Source organism: Podarcis erhardii, assembly GCF_964252035.2.
Source record: "Podarcis erhardii genome assembly, chromosome: 8".
Lineage (NCBI taxonomy): Eukaryota > Metazoa > Chordata > Lepidosauria > Squamata > Lacertidae > Podarcis > Podarcis erhardii.
Genome location: NC_138499.1, coordinates 34,184,391 through 34,191,089, shown reverse-complemented (window position 1 = coordinate 34,191,089; position 6,699 = coordinate 34,184,391).

The following is a 6,699-nucleotide window of genomic DNA, read 5'->3' as shown; positions in this document are numbered from 1 at the left end:
ATGCTGGCCACATGACCCGGAAGCTGTACACTAGCTCCCTCGGCCAGTAAAGTGAGATGAGCGCCGCAACCCCAGAGTCGGTCACAACCGGACCTAATGGTCAGGGGTCCCTTTACCTTTACCTCTTCCAAAATAGTCAACTTGACCAGTGTTTGCTAAATTTTCCCCCACCCAAAGAATCTAAAGTGCAAACATAATTGCTTTTACAAGTTTCTTTTAACATAAAAATACCTATCTGTATAAAACAGGGATGGGGAACCTGTGCCCCTCCAGATGTTGCTGGATTACAAGTTGTTTGTTTGTTTGTTTGTTTGTTTGTTTGTTTAATTAAAGTTATATCCCTCCCTTCATCATAAGATCTCAGGACAGTTTGATGACACTGGAACATGCTGTGTGTTTGCAACTGCTGCATTCCCACTAAATTTATGTAATCCACACCCTCACTCAACACCAGTCTCAATGCTTCCCCCCTATAAGCTTACCCTATATGGGGATAATCCAATAAATTCAGGAAAATTGGGCTCCAAATCATTCTACTGTGGGTTCCTGGTGATTTGTTTCTGTTTTTGGAGGGATGGATCAGTGTTCACTTTCTGATACTCCCCTTTCCACACCCACTACTTCTTCAGTGTTTTCATTTCTTTTCCTGCCATGCTCATAACTATATCTGGTGCACTCCTGAACGGAGCATAGCCTTAAATTTATACATTTCACTTGATTCCTCAGATCTGCACAAAATCAGAAACCTGCCCAAACCACATTGAAAACTGTGTGCTGAGAATTTACAGTTGTCTGAGTGCTTCTGCATACTTCCTGGGTGTTGTTATTGTGTTTAAACATGGTGCGTGTGCCCTGTCAGTGCTTAATTGGGCATAATAGAGCCAACAAACTAGGAGGTGTCAATAAACACACAAAAATAATGCTTACTGGTATATATGCTCCTCATATATAAATTCAAATATATGTGGGTGTGAACTACAGTACTCTGGTTTTATTCAAGTGGGGCAAGGGAGTGGATTAGCAACCAAATAAGGCTGCATCCCTGCTTCACCTTGGAGCTCACTGAGTGACCTTGGGGCCATCATCAGTTCTCAGCATTACCTACCAAGGTGAGATATAAATGTGATAAGAATGAATTAATACACTAATTATTCTTTCAGCAACAGCTGCTTCTCCCCACAATGGTTTAAAAGAGCTTTCCCTCACAGAGGGCCATCTCCCTGTCAGTCAAGTGGAAGGCTTGAAAATATATCCCCCTGACAACAAAAACAGCATCAGTTCACAATCCCAACCACTTTATATACACCTCATACTTACTTTTATAATACAGATATAAACAACCCACAGTTCCTTTGGCCCCAGAGGTGGCAAACCTTTTTCGAGACTATAGCAGTTCAGACGGGGGCTTATGTAACAGAAATGGGCCTCTAAACTAGGGGTGAGCATGGAAGTATATGAAGAGAGGATGTGCTGCCCTCTAGACGTCCACTCACCACATTCCTGTTTGTATATATCTAATCCTCTGCAGGGCCAAGAGCAGGGAAAACCAGCTCTACCAGTGCTGAAGCAGCCACAACTGTTGAGCTGGTATTGTGAAGCAACAAAACCCCTCATCACTCCCCCCCCCAACCTGTTTCGAAGTTGTTGTATTTTAAATATACTTTTAACAAAATTAAAAGAAGACATTGATTTGATTGTTTCAACATACATTTTTCGGAGTTCAGGGTGGCTTGCTTAGCTTTCCTCCTCTCCTTTTTATCGTCACAACAACCCTGTGAGGTAGGCTAGGCTGAGAGCGAGTGACTGGCCAAAGATTTCCCAGTGGGCTTCGTGGCCTGGATTTGTCAGAGCATGATGCTGCTAACCCCAAGGTTGCAGGTTCAATCCCCGTATGGGACAGCTGCGTATTCCTGCATTACAGGAAGTTGGACTAGAGGATCACCTCAGGGTACCTTCCAACTGTACAATTCTATGATTCTATGAGATTCGAACCACTTAGGCCTCCCAGATCTTAGTCCAAAACTTTAACCACTATACAACACTGTCATTTGTTGTTGGATTTTTTTACACCACACTGTCAGTTTGAAGAATAAAGAAAGGGAAGAAGCTTCATTGAAGTGGGCAGGCTGGAGCTGTGGTGGGGTGAAATAGTGATGCAATTGATGGCAAGTACTTCCCCCCAATGTCTTATGGAGGTGGGGGAAGCTGAGCTCACTAGAGGGCAGGACAAAACCACAGAATAAGTATGAGACTCTTAATCTCAGGGTTGTGAGACCCATGTTGGGCAAAAGATCCCTGCATTGCAGATGGTTGGACAAGATGACCCTTGGGGCCCCTTCTAACTCTACAATTCTACAAGTCTAAGCACTGTTTGGAGTTAGGTCTATAACACGGATCCCCAACCTGAGGCCCACAGGCCAGAAGTGGCCCATGGAGGCCGTTTAACCGGCCCAAGAGCTGCCCCTGAACCAAGCTGCCCACTCGGCGAGTCCCTGCGCTCTGTGCTAAACCAGCACAGCGTGGCGTGGGGACTCTCTTCCGTGGCTCTGGAAATCACTTTTGCGCATGCCCAGATGCCAGAAATCGCTTCTGCACATGTCTGCGGCACCGGAAATCGCTTCTGTGCATGCCCAGATGCCAAAAAAATGCTTTGGCACAGGCGCGATTTTTGGCGTCTGGGCATGCACAGAAGCGATTTCCGGCATTGTGCTGCGCCGGCCTGGCCCACGAAGGATTGCGGGAGTGATCTGGCTCATGCCTGGTAAGCCTTGCCGACCCCTGGTCTATAATATACTCAATATATTATAGAGGTGGGAAATATGGAACCTTCCAGTGTTGTTGGACTACTATATCATCCAAGCTGGCTGGGGTTGATGAGAGTTCTATATGCATCCTAGACATTAGGGACAAATGTCATAGATTAGCTGCCAGACCTGAAATATGGTTGCCAACAGTGCTTTATTTCTGTGAAAAAGGGTGCCAGTATTCACCAGGCCCCCCATCCCACCAATGTTTGCCTGCTTGCATCACCTGCCACCATCCTGCCTCTGCCACTTACCTGCCTGCCCACCCGCTTGCTCCACCCTCCCACCTTTGCCTGCCGCTGCCTCCTCCTCCTCATCTGCTGCTTCTCATGGCAGCAGGCACAGCCTTCTGGAGTCGCTTTAGAGCAACCCTTTTACTTCCTTCCTTCCAGGAATTTGCCTGATGACCATAAGAGGGTCATTCCAAAGCACCTCTGCTCTGGCACAACCTTTTTAAGATCAGCCAGGACCTTCCTGGAAGGTGCTTTGGTGATAATAAAAGGGTTGTGCCAAAGCACTCCCAGGCTGTGCAGTGGCGGTGGCAGGCAAAGAAAATAGAATTGGTGGGACAGTGTAGCAGCGTGTACCACCTCAATTTTTTATTTTTTTTAAATTGGTTGTCGACATATTTCAGCAACAACAAGAATAAAATTTCAGAGTGAGACTCCAACCTGAAACCAATGAGTTTCATTAGCAAATCTGAAACTTGGGCTGGGAGAGGCCAGCTCCTTACAAAAAGTAATCTCCCTCTTTAGATGCTTATTTACACTAATATATTCATGTTGCTTTTCTAATTCATAATCAGCAGCTTCTTGATGGGACTGGATCACACCCACACTGACTGAACGCTTCTGCCATTTGGTTGGATCTTGTCTTAAGTTGTGCTCTTCAGAATAATGCAGCGTGTCTGCTGTTCCTTGCAAACTCCTTAGAAAAATAAGAGCCCATGTTTCTCTGACATTTCCCCATCTAGTAAAGTGGCTTCTGCCACAATTAATGTGTTAGTTTTAAAGGTTCAACAAGACTCCTGTTGCTTTTGCTGCAACAGATTGACACAGCTGTCCTCTGGATATTGTGTTCTGCCGCTTCTTCACCCAGTTACTATGATGAATTCAAAATGCAGGTTTTGAGGTGCTCTCCTGTGTCTAGGATCAATCAGCATTCTTGTTTGCAACCTCCTTGCTTTAGTCTCACAAACCATCTGCACACTGTATCAGCAGTCTTGAGGAGAAACCCAAGGTTTGCAGAAGTACAGTGGTATCTCTGGTTACGAACGCTTCTGGTTACGAGCTCTGCTAACCCGGAAGTAGCTGCTCCTGGTTGTGAACTCTGCCCCAGGATGCGAATGGAAATCGTCACTGGATGTGCGCATGCAGCAGGAGGCCTCATTAGCAAAAGTGCGCCTCAGGATAAGAATGGTTTCAGCTAAAGAATGGACCTCCGGAATGAATTAAGTTCATCACCAGAGGCACCACTTGTGGCGTTCACACAGGGTCCCCTGGTCGTCTCATGGACTATTGACCCGTACACCACTAATCCGCTGCCACCAACCAGGTCCTCCCTGGTAAAATCACTTCAGTCTCAGTCAGGTTCTCAATTAATAAAGAAGAGTGTATTTTATTTCAGACACAAACAAACTTTTACGGCATTCCAAACGTTGTTGCTCTTTACTTCCTTAGTCTTATTTTCCTCTCTCTATCTCTTCTACCTCCCCACACTCAAGAACCCACTGCCCTAACTGTCTCTCTATTTCCCAACCAGCCAACCCACTAAAACCAACCAACTACCCACCAACAACTCCCAACCAACTCCTCCCAGAACTGGTTTTATAGTCCCACTGACTCCACCCCCCTCGGTCCTGTCTGTGCAACCTATTTAACTATTTCCCCTCCAGCACTCTCTCATATATGTTAACGTCACACCACTGTATAACAAAATAATTTTTTAAAGGAAAAATAAACTAATAGGCAAAACCCTGAAAACAGCCTGAAGAGAATTGAAGATGGACTCATAGAACTGTAGAGCCAGAAGGGACCCACAAGAGTTCTCTATTTCAACCTCCTAAAATGCAGAAATTATTTGCCCAACATGGAGCTTGAACCCATGACTCTGAGACATGGGCGTAGCCAGAATTTTTGTTAGGGAGGGCAGGCCTTTTGGTGGGGGGGGGGCAGAACCTCTGCTATGTATTTTTATTGATTTTTATTTAATTAGGGGGCAGCTGCCCCCCCCGCACTATACCCACGCCCTGAGATTAATAGTCTCATGCTCTACCGACTGCACTACCATGCTGCAGTGTGACTGCTGGAGATGGGTGGGGGGAAACCGGGAAGGACAAGGGAATGAAGTGGCTAAGATCCTGAATCCACACTGCACCATTTTAGTGCAGTGGCCCAACTTGTCCTGGTTGACAGACATTGATTGACTTTTCTGTCTTGATCAGTTTCTTTGGATGACTGAAATTCTGGTATTATGAACAGGAGGGAAAACGAATTTATATTCCCCCACTTTCTTCACACCCTGCATTATTTTATAGGTCGTGTGTGTGTGTGTGTGTGTGTGTGTGTGTGTGTGAGAGAGAGAGAGAGAGAGAGAGAGAGAGAGAGAGATTGCAGATTCACTTTTAATCCTGAAATGATAACTTTACAGTGCTTTATAATAAGCTGATCACCTACATTCCCCCTGGAACTAAACTCCTGACCCCCCCTAGTGTTAAAAAATTGAACTGTAATATCTATATATGCAACCTGCTACTAGATTATGGCTTGATTTAACAAAATACTCAAAACAAAACCCATCCTGGATAAGTACAGCACAATAGTACTTTTGATGCATATTTCTATCATCTGTATTTTTCTAGGAGGAAAAAATCTAGCTCGTAATTCACTCACAATGAATGATATCATGAAGCAGATATGTACCCATTCTTTTTATGTATGCAGCTTTAAAAATTATCCACACTTCCCCAAAATGTTGCAAAGTCCCATTCCACAGACATACTGAAACAAAAACCAATTTCTGCTGGTTTGCTGTGTCTTTCAAAATTCCAAGTAAGTGATAGAATGAACTTTTAATGACATCTGTTGAATGAGGAACAGCTGCTAGCATGGAATAGATAAGTTTCTGCACATACAGTCAGTAAGTGGGATAAAACAGTGCATATGCTTAGTAAAATAATAGACATGTAACTTTGACAGGCAATTTCAAACAGCATAATGTCAATATGTCATAAAATATGCTGCGCAAGCAGACAGAACAATGTTGCGTTAATGTAGCTCGATGTAATTATTATCACATAAGCAGCATTTCAATGGGAAGGATGACTATTCAAGTCCTTTCTTATTTTACTCAAGCTCACAACAGCCTTGCAAGGTAGCAACTTTTCCAAGACCACCCTGGGAAACCCTAGCAGATGCAAGTCTGCCAATTGCTTGACCACGGTTAAGCAAGCAAGAGTGGACCATAAAATCAAGCTGTCCCCCCTTCCATTCCTTCTGGAACAAAGTAAGAGTGAACTGTAATTATTGGCAGCAGGTCAGGACTAATCCAAGTTCCTGCTTAATCCAGAATCAAATAAGAATGTGATCAAATAAGAATGAGGTATGTGTATTCTCATCATGCTTAAATGTCACCAGGCCCTTTTCAGATAAAGCCTGGCTTATTATCTGTTTAATAACAAGAGTGCTTAATCTTGTGTTGGATTGATTTCTTTCCACCAAAATGACAGGTTAATATTGAGCATTTGGGACTAGAGATTCAGAAAGACATGTTAAAATAGTAAACCAACAACTCAACGGGGACACATTTTTGTGTTTCAGAAAAGATAGACAGACAGAGCATAAAGTGAAATGACACTGCCTGGACAAAGAAAATAAATAGTTTCCTCACAACCCTA